The following is a 25583-nucleotide window of genomic DNA, read 5'->3' as shown; positions in this document are numbered from 1 at the left end:
ATCAGACACCGATATACTCTTACAAAAGTAACCCTTACACCTGAACGCACGGTATCGAAACGTGATATAAATTTGGGTGTTTCGTTACTAAGAAACCGTAGCTTCCAGATTTATTTATTTTTTTTAGGAATAAACAGAAGGTGATTTAAGTTCTAGCGCCCTTTTAGCTGCCGATGAGGAAACCAGTTTCTGTATTACATAAACACTTTCTAAGATAACCGCTCTTTTTGCTATTTAGATAGTAAGGTTACACAAGATAATCGTTATCCAGGATAGCGCAGGCTAAAAAAGCATTGGCATAAAAGTGGGACCTGCTAAGATCCGAGATAAATATAGGAATTAGGAAAAGACGTACAAATGGAGTGTAGGTCATACAGGTGCGAAACCCGGACGATAGGCAGGCAAAAGTAGGATAGAATGAGGATTAGCTGGATGGATAGGGTAACAAACGAAGCAGTCTTGGAGCTAGTACAGGAAATAGGGAAATATGGAAAACCTTACCGAGAAGACGAGATAGAATGATAACGAACGTGCTAAGACACGGAGGAATAGCACTACTAGCTATAGAAGGAGGGCCGAGGGCAAGAGAGGGGTAGGACCACGGAGACTTAAATACATAGAGCAAATAGTTAGGGACGTAGGCAAGGGTAGTTATGTAGAACTGAAAAGATTAGCGCAGGATAGGAAAAGGTGGAGGACTGCGGCCAACCAATCCTAGGTTTGCGCAAACAAAACAGCAACAAATGCCGAAAACGTGAAAAATCCAGGTTGGGGGTGATTTTCCTAAAAAGCTCGAATTTCCAAGCGCTTCTTTATGTGCGGAATTATGTTTTTACTCCAAATACACATTAAAACAAACATTTTGACACCTTACCAACGAGAATCAGACCATTGGTTCATTGGTTTTGCTCAAAACTCGAGAAATCGAGTTTAGGGGTAGGTTTTTCAAGATGGTGTCCGTTCCCCAACCGGGATCTTTTGGGACTTTTCGGAAATTGGTTCTGGTACTATCCTGAACATGTCTGCCAATTTTCAGCTTGTTTTTTTCAAATTTCCGGGTTTGGCCCTTATTTTGTCTAATTTTACTGGACTAATTGTGTAAAAAATATGGGATGGAAATTCGTAAAAAAATCTTAAAATTTTGTGTAGATTGGCTGATTGAAGCCACACTGTATTCTATAAAAATGGATTACGTGTGAACTCATTTAGCAGTAGTTTTTTTTCCATCTGAGGTTTTTCTACAAATGGGTTCAGTGTCGTTAGCTGTAAGGGGTTGAATTAGGATTTATTTTATTTTGTCAATATACTCAACCTTCCATCATGATCTGGCATTGATTGTTTTCAGTGAATTTAGCGAACTGTACTAGTAAGTCAGATATGAAATATAGAAATAAATTTATTATCTCTCATATCCGCATTATTTTCACGTGAACTGACAAAGTTAACGATTCTTAAACACTTGAATTGTCTCACGGCGATTTCATATACGATATATACGTTTTTCAATTAAAGAATTCAGTATGTTATTGTAATCCATTCGCAAGATTCTGCATCGGATATGGCACGTGGGCGTTGTCACAATATTAAAGGATCATTAATTTTGTCAGTGGCTGTACATTTTTAAACAGATGTGCATGAGACAATAGATAACGTTTATCAGTAGGTACACAAACACGCGCGTACACCTGTTCCTTTGGTTAGAAATGTGCGATAGAAGTCGCTTTCCCAGTTTATTTTTTCTAGTTTTTGTGAAATGAGGGTGAGTCTCAGCAGACCCAGTCCCAGTAAGGTAATGTGCTTTACCTTTCGTCGTGCATAGTAAATTTAGTTCCTAATTACTAAGATTAGATTACATTTACATTCCTTTTACCGTCGTCATGGATACGAAAGAAATTTTCTTTTATCAACACCCCAAAAGCGTTAAAGTGATTTACAGCAGTGTTTTTCTAAGGGAGGCTAAGCTAAGCTTACGTGCTTTTGTGTAGTGGATTAAAGCTCATCTATTAGATCCCGTTCTTTCAGCGCCTCTCTAGAGGCAAATGGCGTTATCGTATACCTATGCATTAAATACATACCACCATAACATTAATTAAATTCCTTCCTGGCTTTGAATAATCCTTGTGATTCTCCACATAACCGCAATTAACGTTTATTGTGAAATTTTGGATTATGACACAGGTAAATTGTATGCATTTGATTGCGGTTCGTTTATTTGCTAATTACCTAGTTCTAATGTCGTCCGTAACATTTATAGTTTACATAACGCGTAGGTAATTGCCTTACGGTACGGTTTCGATTACATCAGCCTGTACTCCTTTTTCTGAATTCGGCCTGTTATTTGTATCTTAGAGAGATCTTTACGATTTAATCACATTAATAATATTTCTTTATTCATTTTATCAACGGCATCCTCATAACTCATCCTCTTCTTCAACAATTGCAGCACTATTGTCACAATTTTCGTTTATTGCAGTAAAGCACAACTTATTATTATAATAAAATAAATATTATTAATATAATAAAAAAATAGACATGTTCTCCTTAACTCTGCAGACATACGCCACTGCCTTCAATTATTTTAAAATACGTGGATTGGTAGCAAATTAAATTTTAGCCATACAAATCTTCATTAAAAAAATGTTGCTTGAAAGATTCCGTGACAAAATTTCCACCCTGTATATTTTAATATTATGTGAATTATACTACCCAGTAACGCCGGTAACCATATGTGCACATTATTTACTTCCAGCACATTGAAATGAGTTCAGGGTTTAATATTATTGAGAAAAAAGCATTCTGGTTAAAAATAAGTCATTATTTTACTGTATTTGGATTTTATCTGTTAATAACGATGACGTCTAAAAAGCCTTGTATTTGGGATTCAGCCACATTTACGACTGAAGGGGATTTTTAAGTATAGGAAAAAGGGCCAGGAAGATACGAATAATCTTTATCCAATTGCGTTAGGCTACATACACAAGCTATTTTGCTACAGGATGTAATTTCACATATATTTAGTTTTAACTGCACCCGTGGTTTGCAAGCATTACGTGATGCAGATTCCACAAGTTTCTTTCTAAATATACTTGAGCAGGCATGCATAGCGTTTAAGGTGTACATTTTCCTTTTCTTAAATTTTCCGCTCTCGATAAGTTTATGCTATACCAACCCACTTCTATCGAGAGCATACGCAAAAATAAAGCGGGATGTGTAACAGACCCGAAATTTTATGTATTTTCGAACGCCACCCTTTTATTATTATATTCAGGAAAACAAAAGACATGACTTCGTTCGAATGAAACTGCCGCAAATCGAAGCTTCCATTCGATTTTGCAGTGAAGTAAAAACCTTCAGCATCTGGTATCACTCCCATTACGGTTGTGACGAGCACAATAAATTAGAGCAAGTGCGGTCAATGATGTGGACACAATCGGCGGAATAACAAACAAAACGAAGGACACAAACCTTCATACAAACAAAATGAAAATTACTTTTCAATCTAATAACTTCGTTTCGGTGCGGCCATGCTTTCGCGGTTGCACCGTTTATTTCCGGTACGCATTTTTATGATATTTTTCTGAACCTAGTTTTAATAGGAATGAATTTTAAATTTTAAGTTTTGGGTTAAGAGAACGACGTACAATTTCGCCTCCACGGAACATCTGTCCTAAATAAAACTCGTCTCCAGGTCACCATATTCGCCTCCCCCACCCCAAAGTTGCCTCCAGGATACTAACCATGGAAAAGTTCACCCCCGCAGGAATGAACCTTCGTCAGGAATGAACTTACTTTCAAGATCGACCGTCGAAGAGCTCTGGCAAGTGAAGTAACGGATGTGTACTCTATCCTCAAGTCCCCTTCTATTTATGCGACAAGGCTTTCGAAAATTCACCCCAGGAATACTCGTCTCCAAGTAAGTGCAGCTGACGCAGAATTTTCGGAGGCGAATTTAAGAAATGGGTAGGTACATTAATATAAGGGCAAGATTATATTCCAACGGACGAGCGTTCTTGAATGCGACTATTCCTGAGGCCGAGTTTTTAGAGGGGCATTTACGCAGAAGCGAGTTTTTCGGTTTCGAGTTTACGCGTGCGATTTTTTATCGCAAAATCCGAACCAAACCTTAGAATTGAGAACATTGCACATACTACAACAGGTAATTTTCTTTAAGCCTAATTTACATTTGGCAAGTTTACTGGCGGAAAGTACTGTCGGCCAGTAAACTTGCCACGTGTAAATGCGCGGAAAGTGCCAGTTAAATAGAAATAGGGTAGCAAGTTTACTGGCAGAAAGTACTTTCGGCCAGTAAACTTGCCAAATGTAAATTAGGCTTTAGATCAATTTTTGGGGTTGAGTTTTCCTTGTAAGATTTTTCTGGCGGCGGTTAATAATCCAAGGACGAATCTTCCAGGGGTAAATTTTTCCGGGGCGAGTATTCTCAGGAGCGAATTTTCTTATGGGAGAAGGTCCTCAGAAACGAATTTATCTGGAGGAGAGTTTTATTGGTGGCGAATTTTTGAAGGGCAATTTAGCCTTGCAAATTTTTACTATATTACGAAAAGGGAGATAGGCAATGGAACTTCAAAATTGTAATGGGGGCCTTTAAATAAGGTTTATTTTTTTGAAGTTTAATTATTTCTGTATTGGGGAGTATACAGGGTGTTCCCTTAGAGGGCTAGTTTCTACACATGTTTCATAGGTTTCAATGTTTAAAGAATCAGTAGGTTCTAAATAAAACTAATTCACCATTATTTCAGGTACAATTTAAGTATTGTGGAACCTTTTAACAAACGTATAACATTTACCCTATCTTTTACGTATAATTATCGTTTAATTCAACAGAAAGTTTTCCACCTCATTTTTTTTACGTGTTTTTGCAAATACGAAAATACACACTTTGAAGGCAACGTATTGTTTTTCCCAAATATTTACGTTAAAATAACGTTTCAATGGGATAGACGGTTAATTGATTTACTACCTATAAGTGAATTTCGACACTTAGATCTTACGTATCATTATCGTTTTGTGGAAACGTATAAAAGATGTAACAAAAATTATAAGATACGAACGATTACTCAAACGTATGGGTTGTTAATGTTCACAAATTATTCGATCTCAAATAACGGTTAAAGTGACGTTATTCCGAAAATGTTAGCAAAACATTTAAAATAAAATGATACATAAACAACGTTTCAGTTTCACCAGTGTTTAACATTTTTTAACGCGATTATAATCCATTGTTTGTTACGTGACGTGAATATTGCAGACGACTTTATCATATACACATACACTACATTTCTCTGCGACGTTAAAATTTCGTTATTAATTACGAGTCACTTCACATAAATTTGATGGACATTTGAACGTGAATTACACTACATCGTTTCACCAGAAAATAACGCGCATGTTTTACTCAATTTGAACGTTAATTTAACGTTTTTATGTTTACTGGGTTAGAGCGAAAAATAAATTAGTTTGACAATTTCCAGAAACTATCAACTAAGTCACAGAAAACGCGTGAGCGAAACCTCGAATCAATTGAATTGACCGTGATTGACCCCGCGAATTAAATTAATTTCGGGAATTAAACCGGAAAAGAATGCTTTGGTGGCGCTCTTCTACTCGCAGTCTGAAAACACTGCTCTCGTAGATTGTTTTCCTGAAATCGGAACGCCAGCCTGATCGTGACGCATTTTCTCTGGTTCGCTTACTGATTTAGGTATATTAAATATATAAATTAAGTTTTGCAAAACAAAATTTATCTAATTTATGTTTCTCTCATCTTTAATAATAGCCAAGGCGGTTTTGTTGTATCCGTGTACGCGTACATAAACATACGGAAGAATGTGCGCAGATTTAAACCTGTGTAAGTTTTACATAATCCAATCAAAACGTTACTTCCGAACCATAGAGTGAAAGTGTGCGTCTAATAGCATTAAAAATATCCTCGAATTAATTTATTTTTGTATCATTTCAAAAATTATTAATAACTAGAACTCCCTGTAAATATAGGACAAATTACGTTGGCCATCTGGTTTTTCTTCCAACCGACGCCCATTTCAAGAAACATGAATTTTGTTATAATCAGAACAAATTAGATCAATATATTTGAAATAAAACAATACGCTAAAGTGTCCATCACAACGAAGTAGTTTTTTTTTCTAATCGCGGTAGGGTGCGAGGAGCGGATTAGACACGAAGAAGTTTTATGTGCGCTTGAGAAATGAAAAAGCAAAAAAGCGAACCGAACGATTTATTTGAGGCTGTCGACATCAAGAAATTGCATTTCAAAACACGCTCTTTTCATCTTTAGCTTTCCACAGTTAAGCGAACCTATTTCCATACGCGGAAAAATCGTTATTCACGTACTAAATAAACCTGCATATCTTGACAGTTTTGGATCATTGAAATTAGATTCGTTATACCTACAAAGTGAAGCAAGATAAATAATGTAAATTCAATGTAAACGGTGGTGACGTGGTACAGCGACGTAGATTGAATACAGGCCCGCACGAACAAGGGATATAAAAGCAATAATGAATGTCAAATATCAGCGAATCGTGTTTTTTCCTAATATAATTGGTTGATTATGGAAAGTAGCGTTCGAAGGCGAACGCCCAGGTTTAAATTGAGCAGTGGCAAAAAGGAGAGATTTGAAATATTAGTGTACTGCTAGGAGTTTGAAGTTACTTCGGAGGGTCCGTAAAAATGGTTTCACATTAACTTACGACTTCGACTGCGGCAATTAACTTACTAAAGTGGGAGAAACCCAATGTTCAAGCACAATAATTTCCACGATAGTTATTTATTTTTGCGGTTCAGCAATTTCTTCCAGAAAACGATTAAAGTTTTTTCGAACCGTAAGCTAATCTAAATGAGTATAGGTAGAAGAAGTAAACGTTCGGTCATTTTTTTTGTATCCTTCCCGATATTTGCTCATTCCATTTTCCATGTATTCGCTGTGTAGTTATCCCTTTAGGAGAGGATTAAGGTTTATTTCAGCAAATCTAAAGATATCTGCGGCCTTTGATCAAATTTTTCTATTTTTTGCTAGAGGGGAAATTAAAATAACGCACACCTACCATTAAGTTCAAACAAACAAGAAATATTCATCTTACGAGGGTTGTTTGATAATTGGCTTGTTGAGCGGTGGTGACTCATTAAAACTACATTAAGATTTAGATCAAAAGTTAAAATTTCGAGCATAATAAACAAAGGTTTAAATGGGGAAGGTAAATATTATGATAAACTAGTACATATATTTAACTGGGAACAAATCGAAACTTCACGTTTAAATTAAAATGGGTGACTTATCGATCAAATTGGGGAATTAAGAAAATCTTGTGCTAAAAAGAATAGAGAGATTAATCAATTCAAAGAAAATAGCATAACAACAGCACCGGTAGTATAAATATATGCCCAAATATGAGATTAAGCAGTATGTAATGGGGATTTGGTTACAACAATCGGCGAATTTGGAAAAGAAATCATAAGGGAACAATTTTGAATAGGAGGAAAGGACTCAAATTCCTTTGTAGAAATTATTTTTCAGGTGCGTTCTGAAGAATAATTGTAAGAAGAGATATGTTTGGGATGCAGTTGACATCAACAGTAGAGGACCATCTCTCACTTATGATGTGCTATAAATGTTGGGAAACCGGACCGAAACACTGCAAGGAAACGGAAGAAACTTGTGGTAGATGCAGGAAAAATACAATCTATTTAAGAATAATGCAATTTTAAATCCCGATCATGAAATTTGCACATCAATAATAGAATTAACTATGGGTAAAAACTTTATCAAATTTGGATTAGTAGGTAAATTTAAGGAAAGGCAAGGCGGCTACTAACAACTTGGTATTTGATATAGAAAAATAAAAATAAATATATGTTTAATTCAGGGACTAAATGTTGGAATGATGGAAATTGTGGGATTTTCTTTATGGTTTGGTATAGTTAAAACATCCATTTGGGCCGAAAATGAAACATTCAAATCATGTATTGTAATTGATTCAAAGTTTAGCAGTAACCCCAACTTTAATCGAGGAACTTTAAAATAATTCAATTACAATTCCAACAGTAGATAAGAACTTTAAAGGTATTTCTAAATTGTATGTCGTTTCTGTTTATCTACCACCTGGCGCAAATCGAGAGGAAGATATGATTAGTAAATTTGAAGATATCATAAATAAAATAAAACAAATATTACAATTGCGGGTGATTTATAAATTGGTGATTATCCGACAGTTCGCGCTTTCGTAAAACGAAAAAACGAAAGACATTTATAAAAAATCACGCGTTTTGGAGAAAGAACACGTATTCTTCCCAAATAGACACCTGACGAAAAATATTTATTAACCAAAATAAGTCAATTTGTATTCATATTGCAAAATACTAATCTTTAAATTTTTAGGTTGTTTTGTTGTTTGGGGTAGCTGGAGCTCTATAAATTAAAAATAAGCGACTTCGAAAATGTGGGAACATTCTTTGTCGAGTCACTTATTGACAACAAGACTAATAGAAAATTTAATATTACTGAACACGTGGACATATATCACAAATATGTGGCTCTTCCTCCCAAGGCTTATACGCAGAAATAAATTCTTCATTAACTATCAACGAGGGAAATGTACCCGGCAAGTGATTGGTATAAATAGGTAGGAAAAGTCTCTTCAGAAGTTGTCACATTTTTGAAACTGCCCAATTCCACCGAATTTACGGGACATCTGCGTCTTTACTATATTGAGGAGATCTCCTAACACTAAAAAAACACGACGGCTGACAGTGGCAGATGCCCACGTAGAAGAATCTTTAACTAAAAAGATAGAAATTTCCTTCAATTCAATTATAAAATTCCTAAGTTTTTTATTTATTTATGAGAATTTTTTTCGTTTTTGCAATCTCCGCGCCCAAACGCATAAGATGACATCGAAAAAGCGACGGTTTTTGACAATTTTTTTTTCGATTTTTTCGAAGGAAGGGGATAGTATGAACATTTTTTCGTTTTTAATTTTTTCGAATAACTTTCGAAGTGGGCGTCGTATTTCGACGAAACCTTTTGTAACGTGTCGTTTGAGATAAATTGCAACGTCCGACGCGTCGATGGTTCGAATCGGCGACGTTTTTGAATTTTTGAGATTCGTACTTACAAGGACACATCTACATGGTGGTAGAAAAAGTATAGTGCGCACCACTGGCGTGAATACCTTTTTACGCTCGTGTTACGCTCATCTGCGGCCCGTTCCACAAACTACCACACTCCGTAAAAAATGTTCTCTACACGCACTAGATCAGGGATGGGGCAATACATAAAATAATGACAGCATTTAGGCGGTGAAATAGGATTTATTATACCTAAGTAACAAAAAATCAAACTGGTAAAAGTTATTGTTTCGACGTGCTGAGTTGGTGTGACAAATGAAATTTTGACTGTTTATTAATTATAGGTTCGAAATTTGACTGGGTGTATCTTTTCGAGCGATATAAAACTCTTCACTACGGGATTCCGCAACATTTTCTGAGTAAAAATAAATTAAACAAATATAGCAAACGATCTCCTGGGTATGGCTATAGCATGTGCAAAACCAAATTTTAAACCTGATGTTAGTTTTGCTTTTATTTAAAGTGTATATGTATGAAATTTCATTTGAATGCCTCCATAAATAAGCTGCGCATGCGCAAAACCAAATTTTCAAACTGATGTTAAATTTTCTTTTATTCCAAGTGGTTATGTACCAAATTTCATTTAAATCCCCCTATAAATCAGAAAGTTGGCACTGCGCATGCGCAAAACGAAATTTTGAAACTGGCGTTAAATTTACTTTTATTCCAAGTGGCTATGTATCAAATTTTATTTAAATCCCTCCATAAATAAGAAAGTTGGCACTGCGCATGCGCAAAACCGAATTTTGAAACTGGCGTTAAATTTGCATTTATTCCAAGTGGCTATGTATGAAATTTCATTTATTTTTTATTAAATACCTTCATAAATAAGAAAGTTTGCAATTCGGTCTGTAAATGATCGAGATGCGCAAAGGGCACTGTGAATGCTGATCGATTAGGTTCAACTTTTGGAATTGTGTTTTATATGGCTAAAGCTATGTGCATATTGAATTTCATGCAATTCGGTTCATAACTAACGGAGATGTCAAAAGGGCCTACTTTATTTTTTGGGATACATTGCCAATTCACGAACTCCGATCTATAAATTTGATAAAGAATCCACCTGCAAAATTTCATCGTAATCGGTCCATTCGATTATGAGTTATCGTGCTAACGGACGGACGGACAGACAGACACAACAAAATTATAAACTCGCTAGGAGCTCGTTAATAATAATGGGGAGTCATGTAGTGAAAAGTTTTATCGCTCGAAAAGATACACCCTGTATATCCTGATACCCACACATAGAAATAATTTTCTGGGCGTGTTTAACCAACACTGTTACGAATTTTGGATGCGAATAATTTGCACATAAAGTCCTAGTCAGGACGACGACATCAAATAAAGGCCACCAGCACCAGCGTTAATAAATACTTCACTTTCAGTTTACTTCAATATGAAAAACTGCTAATTGGTTTCCTTCCGGTCAATTCTGACGAATAATGTCCTCCGACGGCAACTGCGCTGGGAATTTATCGTTAAGTACAAAATATGGAAGATCTGGAATCTTAAAATTAAACCTAAGCAATTAACCCGGTGCCATTATGCCTTAATTGCGTCGTTCGTTACCGAATATGCATTTTTTGCTCTTCGGGGATAATGGTTTTATTAAAGTTTTGGAGATTCTACACATTTTACGCCCACAACGAAAACCCTTAGGTACTTATTATTTTGTGTCACTTTATCCTAGTTAGTTATTAAACAATAAGTTACCCAGAATGCACCGAGAATATTTTGCGTTACAGTCTCTGACACAGAAACCAACCCTAAAAGTTTGTATGTATATCCAAGCAAAATGCTGCACTATCGGAACCGTTTAATTGCATTAATTTCAGAATTGGTCATTAATTTTGCATGTATACAATTATTCTAATTGTAGCTCTTCCCCCAAAATCTCACTCGCAGTGTCAATGCGTACTAATTAGGAAACGTATGTGGGTGCCTGTAACTATTTCTACACGTGTAATTCTTTGGCGGAACCGAAACAATAATACTGATTACTGAATTCAATGTAATTTATTTTCCATTACGAATACTCCTCGATGAGAACGTGGTTTGTGTACCTAGCTTGATTTATTTCGCAGATTTAATTTGCGTATTTGAATTATAGCTACATTCATAATATGAAGTGTAATCCAATTTCGACTTCTAGATAAAAAAGATATATGCTGTTTAATTGTTTTTTGATATGATTATGCCCAGTTTGTGCGTAGTAATATATGGGGTGGATTATCGTAGTTTCAATAAAAATACATCTAATAAATCTAAACTTGGATTTATATTGTCGAATTTTATAGAGGTAGGTAAAACTGAAATTTTTGGAGATTCAAGGGCTAGGGCAGTTTAGGCATTACATATCATAGAAAATTACAGGGTGCTGAAATGTGGAAGCTCGATTTTCCAATAAATTATATGACTCGTGTAATTGTAAGATTAAATTTAAATTGGTAAGCATTTGGTGGAATTGGAGATCATCTTTTCTGTGTCTTTTACTGTCTGTAGTCGACCATGAATGAAATAAACGACTCAATTCCTCAAACCCTTCCCCATGGATATTTAATTGTTGACAGACAGATATATTGTGAAATGTTACGACATGTTTCGATTGTTAATCATCTTCAGGTAACAAATTATAAGTACGGTGAGAAAAATGTTGAAAAATTGTTGAAGCCTTGACGATACATGTTGAAGTTTTGACGATACATTGAAATTTGAATTATTATAAGTAAAATTAAGTTATTTAAATTAAATTTTCAAAAATTTTTAGTTAACGGGCCATGGTGAAGAGGGTAAATTTTAAACAAACATTAACACACACGGCCAGCTGAGGGCCAAGCGGAAACCGCCTATACAATTATTACTAACATTGTTTGAAATCTGAAAAACTCATTGATGTCATCATTTAATTTTTTTTGAGGAATTGAGTCATTCATGGTTCATCACCCCATTTTGAGCATGGATCAACCACAACCAAGAGTTTTTTCTGGTCTGTAGTCGAGATGTCGCAGTAACTATTCCAAACTACTGAATAAGCGCGAGGTTATTCGGTTGTGCGAGAAATTGATTTAGTACTTACCTTAATTTTTATTTAATTATTGATACTACAAAATGAAGAAAACGAAACAGTAAATATAGATGGCCGTATTTCATGGACAAGAAGTTGATTAATGAGAAAGGATAGTGGGGATCATTACGGGGAGATTTTTGGGATTGATTCGCTCTTGGACAGATATACAAGCAGGATGAAAGGAGCGGAGCGATGCCTTTGATTAGCGGACTCTTACCGCATGCAGTAGACTTCTGCAGTGGAAATATTCTTTTCCCGTTTCCACACAGGGTTGAAACCAGAACCGAAGTTTACGTTCCAATAAAAAAACCGGATTAAAATTACTCAAACGAAAGAAATTGAAAAATCCACACCACTTTATGGGAACTACCGTTACAGGATATATTCTTTACATAAATTAGTTAGGTTAAAAAGATACGTTGTGGTAATCTGTACATCCTTTTTACTTACACTATATCTGTAACTTCTAACTGCTATTCGAAATATCTAGGCACATCTTTTGCTTTTGCAGCAAGAGACTTTTATAATAAAAATTACAGTACACTAATCTTGCTCGCAACTTAAATTTTTTAATTAATAAGAAACTCGTGTGTTGCTTAAAGGAACATTTTTCACCAAAGGATCAAATGTTTTTTTTGTGTTTTTGCATTCTAATTTTTAGATTGCACTACAGAAGATATTTTCGCAATTTTTCCGTGTCTCCACATTTCAGAATAACTTGAGATTTTCTGATATCAACTTCCAAATTCTTTAGGCATGTAAATAATGTGTAAGCAAGGTCATGTAGACGTTCTATCGGACCAAAAATAGTGACTGCATACCCTGTACATGAGAAATAGTTCAATTTATAAAAGTAAATTGGGGGGGGGGGGGGAGCTATTTACGCATAAGCACGGAAATGGTGTATTTCATTTGAATTTGTATTTTTTCCGTAGTTGTTTTTCCATTCTAGAATTGTTTTGTAATTGTGTAATTTATTCAATTTAGTTAAGACGCATTAAGTAAGATATATCTGGTCGAATTTTGCGTACTTTGCAAAATGTATTGGGCACTTACGGGTTAAACTATTCTTAAAAATTTGACATTGGTTCTTGGTGTGCTTTATAGATTTAATAGATATGATTTATAGACCCCCTAACTCTGAGATGCAATTGTTCCATTCAACTATAGAGGCACTTTAGCAGATGTATAGTCACAAGAAGGTAATGTTATACAGGGTTGCCCACTGAAAACAGTCAATTTTTGCCCACTTAAAGACAGTTTTGCCAGAAACGCTCGAACAAGTCAATTTTAGTTTTGAAGGGGACACTCTAATTAAGTAATACTACTTCCATAACTTTAATCCTGAGAAGTGAGCGAATTGCACCCCAAAAATTGTCAATGGGAACGGGTGTTAAACGTTAGATAGTTCCAAACGAATTTCTGTTTTGAGCAGTTTTTATTTTTCAAATCCGATCAGTAGTTCCAGAGAAAACTCGATTTGAACAGAAATTCGATTTGAATTGAAAGAAAACGAGGTTTCTAATAAGTGATATGTAGTAGCCTAACCCCAATTAAGCAGGGTGCATTATTCTTTGTGGTTTCCCACTGATTGATGAAAAATCCTAGAAAAGATTAGGACTTGTCACACTTAGGTTCACCCAGTGAATTAGTCTCCGGCCGTATTCAATATTTGCACCGAAACCAGAGACAAGCATCTTGTTTCATTTTGGATGCTCACAGCAAGAGAAAAGGGGAAGTAAATTAAAAATTAAACTAATTGCCATTTTTGTTATTATGTATTACAGCGTGGCTTTAAAAAAGATAAAAAGTAATTATTCCACTGAAACATCGCGTTTTCTCTAATTTATTCGACATTGAGCATAAATGCCGCTTTTTTATTTTTATGAAGACCGACTACAGCGAACGTGCCGTTTGTACATTACATATTGCGGCTTTCGCCGATTCGCAATGCACACGGCGGTAAAATTGTACAAAGGGAAAAGTTAATTAGAATTGCGTAGAAATAAATTTGAAGAGAAAACTGGAAAAAAAGACTTCAAAGATTTCACATATTGGATTGTTTATCCCAATAAAAAGTTAATTATTAAAAGCCGACGATTTGCGCAAGGTTATTCGAGTTTAGAGTTATTCAAAAGTCAATTTCGCCTAACGAATGGAAATTTAGATGAAAAGACATGAAAATAATATTGTCTCCCATTCCGACAAGTTATAATTAATTTAGATGTATTTAAATTTCTTTTATCTGGAGACGCCAAATTTCATTAAGTTGTAAAGCAGAGTGGAAGTAATCCCCTTTTAATAACCAACGATTTCATTTGAAAAATCTTTGGTTGCGGAAAAGTTACGCTGGATGGAAAATTCAACCCGCTCATAATTAGGTGGAAATGAAGCGTCTTTGTGTATGTTTTCCGAATACTAAAATTCGTCAAATGAGCTATAAAATTTGATTTACAGTTCCTGATATAAATAATGCGATTCTAATTGACGTCATAAGCCGAAATTGAAATTTTTTTATTATTGTTTACCTTATATCGGTCATTGACGGATAGATTCATCGTTCAAATATTTTTGCAAATAATTATAATACAGCAAGTTTTTAGTTTCTACATTTGTATATTTTTGTCACATTATATTTAGCTTTTATTCCCGTGCTGATTTGTTCCGCCCAATAATAATAATGCCGGATGACGAATTGGCGAAGCCAATTACATGAATGAGTGATAATAATGGTTTCACATGGCTTCATATTCTTATAAACAGTATGCTTAAAATTATACTTTCACGTAATACCTACTTGTATGCATGTTCGATTTTCATATGATGTAGAATTGCAAATTTGCTCGAAAAGGCTATGTTTATAAATGCAGTATCAAAACGTATAGCATATATATGTTGTGTTTTGAAAACAAAGCCTTATTGATAATGTGATACTAGGCTAATAAATATACCTACACTTTTTCAAGATGTAAAAATACAAACATTTCTCAAAATCTAAATAAAATGATTAAAAACATATCCCTTAATCCATTACTTACAGGATATTTTGCAGAAAGCATTGGATCAGAAATTATTATCTACAGTTATATGGGGACAGTTGATTTGTACATTTGTGTGAATGAAAAATATGTAGCTTAGACTTATTCACAGTGGGCGACTCTCAGAGCGTTTTCAATTTTTGTTATATGTGGGAAATTGTCCCATGATTCTTGCAAATCGACGGACTGTGGATGGAATTTTTTAGCTCACTAACAAATGGCATAACTCCCGAAATATAACAAGAATGGTAACTCTTTTCCAAAATGTCAGTCCTGATTATTGATCTTGCCCTTCAGAAAGTTAAAAACTCTCCTCAAGACGGTGATAAAGTGTCAGTATAACAAACTTTTTGAGAATTTGAGGGTTAGAGAAGTCTAGACAATTTACACAGTGTCGAAATTTAGAGGGCCGATTTTCCATAGATTTATTTGACTGGTGGAATTCCAAAAGTAAATGGAAATGGAAATGAAAATCGCATTTTCTGTGTTTTTTAACTTCTGTAGAGCTTTGGAGATGGAGATGTCGCACTAACATGAACTAAAGACTAAGGTTGATATCGTAATATTAGCCATACTTTTCAAAACACTACATAAGCGTGAGGTCACTCGGTGGCGCGAAATTTGTATAATTTGCATATTTAAAAAATACGTGGGATGTGATTTATTGCCCTGACTCTTATTTCATTCGTAGAGCGGGAATTAAGCAAACGAATTAACGATGTCCATCGATAAGTCGCAATTTTGTAGGTGTTAATGAGTTAAAGGAAATTAAGAGAGGGATAGTAGAGAGAAATTTTGTAAGGCATTCGTTAGTGTTCCACGAAAGTAGCAACCCTGGTCGGTCCAAATTAAGCTTTTTTTACATTTTCGTAATTCACGACGGGGTAGTTCATGTATATAGGTTGCTACTTCAGCATTTGAGTAACGGGAAAACTAGTGAAAACAATTTTGTCGAAACTTAATCCGGAAAGAAATTTTTGGAAAAATTATCTGAATTTGTACAGATAATATACACGTTAAGTTTAACGTTAGTGTTAGATCGCATGGCAGGTAAAAAAGTGTCCCATTTCTGAAGAGTCATCCGACTGCCGAGATCAACATTAATTTTTTTTAATTGCACGCATTTTGTCATTTTACAGCGTATTGTACTTATTTTTAATTTTGCAAGTAGTCACTTTTCAAAAAGTGCCGATTTTTAAGTCAATTTAAAAAAAAGTAAAACATATTTACAGCTAGTCGAGAATCGGTTAATCATTTAATAAAGGAGAGATTCGCAACCGCTGAGTAAGTGATGATGGTTCGGTACGTCTCGCTATTTCAAAAGCCTGAAAAAGAGAGAGAAAGAGAGACGTGTGGTAATTTCCTTTCGAAATTGTATTTTTGAAATCCTGGATTCGTTACACCTTGCATTAAAAAATTGAGAATGTTTGCATGCTATATTTATATTGAATGCAAAGATGCAAAAATGATTGCTTATATACCGATTTGGAAGATAAAACATTAAAACGCTCATGTGCATATACGATGTTGTTCCAGTACAAGGCACAACCGAGACATATCAGCTTTAAAGTACTCTATAAAAGTTAGTCAACCAGTTAACTCAGTTGCAAATGTACAACATTTAGTCCACCTCGTCGGTACAATAATGTTGCACCTATTTATCATAAAACTGTCGCCCTTTGCCGCTTGCTTTATCCGAAGAGACCTGTATTAAATAGCAATAATTGCACTCAAAAGTCATATATGTCAGTTTTAAAGACGTACTTAAACGTTTCTAGACCATAAAATACAATATTGCTCTGCAGTTTTAATTAAATTGCGAGTGTGACGTTTGTATTGGAGCTTATGATTCATAATTCTCGCTACCTTGCCACCACAAAATGGTAGTATCTTCACATGGTTTAAATTTTTGTAATCGATTACGCAAAACGAATGTGTAATATATCAACACGAAATCAAATAAATGCAGCACACAGATCTTACATTTTAAAATGTTCAAGAAACAAAAAAGAATAACTCTCCAAATTCCCGCGCATCCTGCGTTAATTTCCATTAACATTTTGTTAATTATTTTGAAAAAAACTTTGCGCACCTTTGCTCCACCGGTTCAGCAAAAAAACCATCGTTGGCAAAAAAAATCCCCCACAAATGATGGAAAACCATGACACCACCTAAAAAGCGACCTCAAAAGTTGTCAAGTATACAAGTGTGGCAAACTTTTCGGTGATGCCAACGCAAAACGGTATTTAGAATGAAACAGTAGAGATTAGTGGGATCAAATGATAAATTTTAATTAGCATTATAATAATTAAAAGTAATAAGCATTTACTTTTGATTAACCTTTTATTAATCTCGGCGGAGTAAGTGTTGCTGTCTCGCGCGCCACCAGGAGTTGCTTCCTTGCTCCTGGGTTGGCGGAAGTAAAAATTAATTTTCTCTATAGCTACTGAAAAACGAAACAAAGGAAAGACACCCCCTTGTCAAAACGGTAATAAAACGCATACCTTAAAATTAAACGGTACGGTAATAAATAATTCAATTCTGGTTTTAAATTTACATTACGAATAAAAAAGGGCTAATAATTAATAAACGGAACTGAAATTATAAAATGGTAATGTTCCCGCATTTTTCGAATGACGAGAGTTTTAGGATCCTGCAAAATAATTTCCACGGGAACGGTTACAAAACTGGTATCTTGTTTTTTTTTTACTCTCACCCGGTGAAATACGGCACAACAAATTAAAACATTAAATTCTACATTCAATGGTCATATCCTGGAATCTAAATAAGCATGTCCAGAGGTTAAAGTTCTTCTTACAGCCTTTTCCATATTTCTCTCCTCCTTTCGACCTCTGCCCATCCGTACCCGTTTGTTTCATAATATTTTTTTTATTGTTCCCACCATTTTGGTTTTGTGTTCATCCTGGTTGACAAGCATTCTTCTTTCACCAATTCACCATTTTCGGCATTTAATTCCATTCCTTATTTCACAGTATCGCTCTATTCTTCCAATCATTTCCTTCATATGTTCTTTGCCCTTGTCTTAATATTTTTTTCATATATTGTATTCATAAGTGGAAATCTCCAGCCTCGCAGTCCTTTTATTGTCCAGAACACTCCAGATTCTTTCTTCTCTTCTATTCTTACCCTACTTCTTGTCTTCCCATATAACTGGCGTTTAAATTGTTATCTATTTACTCATTCTCCATATCTTTCTCCTTCCTAGTCAAAAGCGTCCATGAAAAACGCTTTTCCGCCCTGTTTTCCAATTCTGTTCAACTACACTTGCGTCAATTTGGTTGAGGCCTATAAATTACCTAAAATTAAAAAGCCCCAATCTAGGTCAATTAATAATTATTATAATGTGGGGTCATGGGGACCGCACATTTCTGATAGCAAAGGCAGTACATCCCTCTTTACAGAAAATAAAGTACACAGTATGGCCAGTTATTCGTGTTAATTACTGGTCCATGCTCCCTATATGATTGCCACATCCGAAACTTCTTCAAAAAGCCAAAGTATTGATCAGCCGGCTTCAAATGCAGAGAATCGCGTATACGTTATATAACTGGTAGTGATTATATTACTTTATTTAATTTCCCAGGAAACCAATACATGTTATGTTACTCGTGTTTTTCCGTTCATTTTATATAAAGTCTCAGTAAATATTTATTATAACAATAGTCGTTTGTGTTGGAATTAAGTAATCTAATAAATTGGACGTAATTCAGTAGTTATTCGTTAATGGGAAATGTACAGTTTCCCCTAATATCTTCTTCCAGACCACTAGATCGGTTTAGATTAAATTTAGGAAGAGATTTTCCAGCATGTAATTGTAGCTCTGCTCAGTTTTGAGGAAGCTGTAGCGATACAACTTCCTGTGCCTCCATTGTCTGTTCGAGCGATTCCTTGTATGAATGGATTCAGTTGACAATTCGTCTCTAATGAAATTAATACTGTTTTCATTAAACGAATTAAAGTATTTCCCAAGAAATGTTTGATGATGCAGTAGAAAAGGCCCTGTATAAATAAACTCTATGTTCGGCCACAAACGTACACGGTTAAGTGCGGGTACTCTTTTTTTTACGAGTGCAGTAGGTACCTACACAATTTATTCATAACATTTGCTTCCATTCCCTTTTTGAATAAAACATTGCGATCTGTTAACTGAAAACACGAGAGCAGGAAAGTGAATTAATAAAAATCGCCCGTTACCTACATCCTCGGAGAAACCCTGATTATTCGAAGGTTTATACTCAATCTTAGGAGATGGATTAAATTAAATTCGGATTTGCATGCAAAAGCGATATGGGGCATCTTTATTCGTAGATATAATTGTCTATAAAATTATAAAGGGGAAGTTTTGCAGACTTTAACCCTGCATAAGTAGGAATCACCTATATATGATGGAAAGCGTAATTCTATTCTATGCATTTTATGAATCTACCTAAAATTTTAGCAAATTTCACTAAAATATTGATTTATTTGGACCGGCTGTAACTTGGTGTTTTGAGGTACTGACTGTAGGTAATTATTTAAACTCACAAATTAATTACCTGTTTTAGAACAGATTATATATGCATTGCAAGTAAAATCTAGAACACACGAATTAACCACGTCACTGGTTTCTTAATTGCAGTTGACTGTCGAATTTTGACAAATTCTCATTTCTAAAGGAAGTTTTTTTTATATTTTTTTTTTTCGGGAATTATAAGATTATCTGAAACGGACGTAAGAAAAAAAATTGATTTCGACTAAATTAAATAATTCGTGGTCTTTTACAATGAAAATGGAGACGTGATTCGTAGATGATCTGAAATGCGAAAAGGTAATGTTGGATAAAATGAATCAGACTACCATAATTAAAAAAATTGAACGACCTTTGGACGTAAAGTAACATTTAAAAAAGTCGTTTTAGAAACTAATTTCACAATCGGGATTTTCATGTGGAATTATCACTAAATACCAAATTTCGTCGAGGTTTTTTTCATTTACTTTCAATTTTGGAAAAATATTTACAAAACCCGAAAGGGCATACTCAATATTCTCTATCTCACAATTGTTCGGCACAAGTCAAATGTACCACACTATACAAGAAAAAAATGCTTTATACATTTCATCTAATACATCCACTTTTGAAACTGTGCTAAGATTTTCGTTGTACACTGATTGGTGATTATAAAAGTATATTAATTGGCCATTTTCGTAGAGGTGTCAAGTGATTCATTAACGCAAAAACAAGGAGAATGGTCTCAAGTTCAATCAAAAGGATTAATTTCCTCGGGAACAACTTACATCGCTGTTGTAGTAAATAGGAGGGTTTACAACTAAAATCCTATATAATGAACAGATTGAATTCCCTTTTATTATACAAATGAGACGGAAAATCTCGGAGTTCTGCTCTACCCCGGTTCTAGTTTCGAATCGTGTATGTAGGATGTGTAAGTCTTTGTAATTTTCTTTTTGTGATTTTGGGTAGGTATATGCATATTAGTTGGAGAAACTGTAATCCTTGTGGTTCTTGCATTTTCAACATTTTCAATCTAAACAAAACAAAAAAACCAGAAAAACCAGGAAATGCGAAAAGTTAGGTATGTGCCTAAAACGATTTTTGTTAATCTCCTCCTTTCACAATATACACGTGACTAAAGCATGAAATAACAAGTATAAATAAATTGTGCACAAGTGTGATGCAAATAAAGCGCATTTTTTTAACCGAAATAGCTTTTGTTTTGACATCACCAATGGATATATTTCTTGCAGACGTCTCAATCGCCCTTTATGAGTACCCTCTTCCGACAATCCGTTCTTGAGGTATAAGGGAATATACCCGATACGATAACAGGTCGAGGAGGAGGGGCATGGTTGGTAGAAACTAATTCCTTTTGTTGAGACCTTTCATTAGAGAACCATGAAGGGTAATTCCTTCTCTACAGCTATAAGGATATAGCGCGAAGAGGCGTTTGATGCCGCATCAGAGATTTGCAACGGAAGAAGAACTGCGGGAGTTAGTTCTGGAAGTATTGGTAGCATTACTCCTGCTGAGTAGGACGTTAGAATCGCCGTTGAGAAGATGCTCTCTGTGTTTAGAAAATAATGGAACTTTTCCAAAATTTACTCTAAATTTAGATATTATTTTATTCAAATTCTTTGCTCGTTGTATTTTAATTTTTATATCTTCTGTTACATAATTTAATTTGTTTTTTCTATGAAACTGTTGTATCAATTCACGCATTGCATTTATTAAATACGTAGATAATAATATAACCGTTAATTATTGTCCTAGCTAATGATTTACTTAAAAAAATCTTTGTACAGATCCTTAATAAGAATGTTCTTAGTCCTAGCCCTAAAAAAATTAAATTTTGGAGAGACAACACTGAGTTATATTAGTACATGCACCCCAATGAGAGATGGAATTCCCAACGTACCGAAAAAAAAATCCAAACCATTGAATCATTGAATTCAGAATAGGAAGGACCTAAGAATATGATATCGGAATATCAGGGCCGTATTTAAAAAATGAAGTTGATGATGGTTCTCCAAAAACGAAACGTCAGCAAGTAATTCAAAAAATACTAGTGAAAGGCTCGTGTTTAACGCACCAAACGAAATATCTGGAGTCACTTTGGGATTCCACATGACCTCTCAAAAGATGTCTAGAGAGGTTCTGTCTGGCAATCTATTTCTCTACATAGATTTTTATTTTTAATAGGGTCGCTCTTCAAGATTTTCAAAAGTGTATCGAATAAGACACTACTTAAGAATTCTAAATAATGTTTCACATGAAAAAATAAAATCAATAGACTACCTATAAAGGTTTTCCTCGAGGTTTTCTTATCCCCTTGCCAATTGCTGTTGAGGATGTACCCGGTATTTTTGGTAGAATGTTAAATGTCTTAATAAGTTCTAATGGCATAACTTAATTTTGTACTGAATAGCAATTTGACTAAAAGTCTACGATGATTGTGTTTAACTTAATGTAACTGCCATTTTATGTTTATGGATGAGTTTTATTTTGTAAACCATTACAAGCTGATGGAATTGTAAATGAATGCCATCGACTATAATATAATATACCATATTAATGAACACTTGTTTCAACAGTTACGTTTTTCCTTTAACTTTCTAGTTAAGTGATCACTAAAACTTACCATATAAACGAGTCTAATATAATTACGCTAGCTCGTGTTATATGATCAATTTATTCCCGTTAAAGTACCTAAGTTCTCGAGATGAGATAGATAAAGTTTCAACTGGTTGCTTCTTGAAAATGATTTTCCGCAGCAAGTTTTCTCATTATTGTGCAGAAATTTTTTAAATTTACATATATTATACTATAAATGATCAACTCAACGTTAAACCAATTTGTGTTCTACTATACGATGTTTCCATAATCGAAACAAACAGTGCATCCTGCAGTAGGATATATACATATCTAAATAAACTCTTCAGTGTATAAACAAATTTAAGTTTGTACTTGTCTTCGTATAATAATCATTGCGGAAAAGTGAGATAGTACCTATATTAAATCATTAGTTTATAATGCAAGCGATTATAATAGGGCTGGCCAGATTTTTTTAATACTAGCTTCCAGTTGTTTAATTAATCATTTGGCATCTGAACCCCATGCAATTAACACACTATGTTTATCGAATTATAAACAAAGGTGATATTAAATTAAACATTCAATTCAATTATTCAATATATAAATGAAATATTACCTTTGCAGTATTCCGATGATTCCTATGGATTCGAACTGTATATAATTAACAACTGCCTGGCTACATTTCACATTTCAATTTTACGATTCAAATTCGTCAATCTTGTACCTTTTAAGTAACTTCCCTCATTAAACGACTACCTTGTACTTTCTTTTTAACTAAGTAAGTTGCCCGCTTAAGTTGCAAATTTCTACATCTCTTTCCTTGATCAACGGGCATGTTTGACTACCTCCCGAATGCTTTCCTTAAATATCCATTCCTTAAGAACAACATAAATGATTAGGAACGTAATTTTTTCGCCTTTATTATTGCTGTAGTCTCGTAACCGAATTCTGTTTATGCCCCACGTCATAAATTAATAGTGTATGTGTTTAAAATCGCAACCGCTAACTCTGTTTTCTTTAAAAAAAACTGGTTTATACGGAAATGGGCACGTTGTACATATTAGCAATCGCGAGGGTCTAAAATAGAGATCAGATCAGATACAAAACAAATTCCTAAACCCCGTAAAGAAACAGCTTGATTCCACGAAATCGGATAACAGAATGGACAACATCTTAAAAATAATTAAGTTTTGGTATCCATAAACAGTTACGAAGAAAGAAAAATAGTCATCTGTGGGTTTACATTACATAGATTATTGCCAGAGATGAAAATTTTTACATAATTTTGGACGAAAGTGAAGGAATTGTTTCTTCAATAAAAGCGACTAATCTGTTCATTGGGTATATTTTGCAGAAGTATAATTCACATTTGGAAAAATTCAGACCATGCACCAGTATTTTTGAATTCACAAATGATTGTTTTTAAGTCTCCAAGAACTTCTTCACATGAACCTTCTAACCACAAATGTTCAGTTTTGAGGCAAGTTTCTTTATAAACTAAACTGCTGTCCAGTTTCCCCAATAGAATATCCAATCAAATCCTTGAGGTGTTGGGGTCCAGCAACTGAACCATTTGGAAAAAAAAACATGATAGTATTATAAACGTTTTCTTTAGTGACAATATAAGTACTTACATACTCGATTTTGACTAATTGGTGATGTAGGATGGTGAAAAGAACGTGAAGAAGCAATTTGTTTTTTAATTAAAACATGTTTAGTTTCGGGTTACTGCACCTGATAAGCTTTCTCAAAGCGCTTTCTTAAAAACAAGTCAAGTTTTTCCTTTAAAAATGTCCTGCATGTAAATAAATGTCAAAAGAATGAAGACAAACGAGTTTGTGCTATTCAAACAATTTCCTCTGATTCTATTCGCCTTAATCTAATGTAACAATTTATATCAATCTAACGTGACCTTCTCTATACTTAATAAACAGTTTCTCATCTTTATTTTACAGAAAATCCGACCGTAGCAGTCAAAGATGATTTAAAAGAAGTTAAACTACCCGGGGTAAGTTAACTAGATTTTTATACTTGAAAGCATTTGCACGATATTGAAATTTTTTTGGACGACTTTCGATATAAGACCGTACGAATTCGGTATATAGCGCATTCCTTTTATATTTTCCAACTTAATATACGGCAAACAAAACATTCCAACTATATTAAATCTAAAACATCAGCCACCCTTGGCCGACCTGTAATTGCGAAAGGTGCAGGTATTAAAAAGATCGATTTGCGCAGGAAATGAATTTTCAAACATGAAAGCTGGAAAAGTTGGTTGCTATAGTAGAATTTTGTTGCAATATAAATACGGAAATGTGTTTTTCTTATGATCGTTTCTGTCGGTTTGCTCGAAATATTTTTACTTTGAGATGAAAACTTCATAGCTCCATTATAGATTGGTGAAACCTATCCATTTATGGACGGTTTATACAATCATTATCTTAGTATCTGTCATGGTTTATTTATACAATCATTACGATCATTAGTACCTAATGATGGTGATGAATGATGATTGTATAAACCCACCACAAGTTCAGTATCATTGATCATTAAGCAATAGCCAATAGGAAAAAAGGTTTCTTGTTAACCAACGAAATCATACCTTTGTTTTTATTGGCAAAACACCAGGATGCCTGAGACCGCGTTAGATTTCTTGTTAGAAACACAGACGTCCTTATGTGCTTAAATAATGCTTAAAATTACTTACATTTCGCACATCTTTTCCCATTAACTTTTTCCGTTAAATGAGTATTTAGCTCGATATGGGGTTCGAAAGCCCACAGTCTAGACGTGTATAGAAAAAACTAAAACAAGTGGGAAAATTACGCGGTTTTTCGAGTGCTGCCAAGTAAGCACAAATCTTTCAAAACTGCTAAAAGATACACTACTGGTAGGGGTCCTAACAACATATTGAAAAATCAGAACTAATCGTTAGTTAACCTATCTGGCAGTTACTTTATCTATGTAAACAAATGCGTTCACATCTATCAATTGAAAAACCAGCCCTAGAACAGATTGAATTGGGCCAAAAGTAGAATGATCTCTACAAATACATAATATAATACAAAGATTTTCCATCAAAATTCTTTTTCCGAAAATCCATTTAATTTCTAAGATAAAATGAGCCGGTATCATCAATCACTTCTTTTTAAATACTCTTCTCAACGACCCATTATAACTTTGTGCTAAATAAAAGCTTTCCATT

At 34.4% G+C, this 25583-nt stretch overlaps 1 long non-coding RNA gene across 2 annotated transcripts in view; it reads left to right on the top strand.

Annotated features, from left to right (window-relative positions):
- LOC116182758 overlaps nucleotides 1-25583 on the top strand; it is a 110648-nt gene that overhangs the window by 39085 nt on the left and 45980 nt on the right. For both annotated transcript variants that reach the window (XR_004147608.1, XR_004147610.1), the window contains exon 2: nucleotides 24331-24383. This is a non-coding gene — a long non-coding RNA (uncharacterized LOC116182758). The remainder of the gene's footprint in view (nucleotides 1-24330; nucleotides 24384-25583) is intronic.

The sequence above is a fragment of the Photinus pyralis genome, unplaced genomic scaffold, assembly GCF_008802855.1.
Source record: "Photinus pyralis isolate 1611_PpyrPB1 unplaced genomic scaffold, Ppyr1.3 Ppyr1.4_LG1, whole genome shotgun sequence".
NCBI classification, from domain to species: Eukaryota; Metazoa; Arthropoda; class Insecta; order Coleoptera; family Lampyridae; genus Photinus; species Photinus pyralis.
Note: the sequence above shows the minus strand (reverse complement) of the source record. Positions and strands in the feature narration are given on the sequence as shown.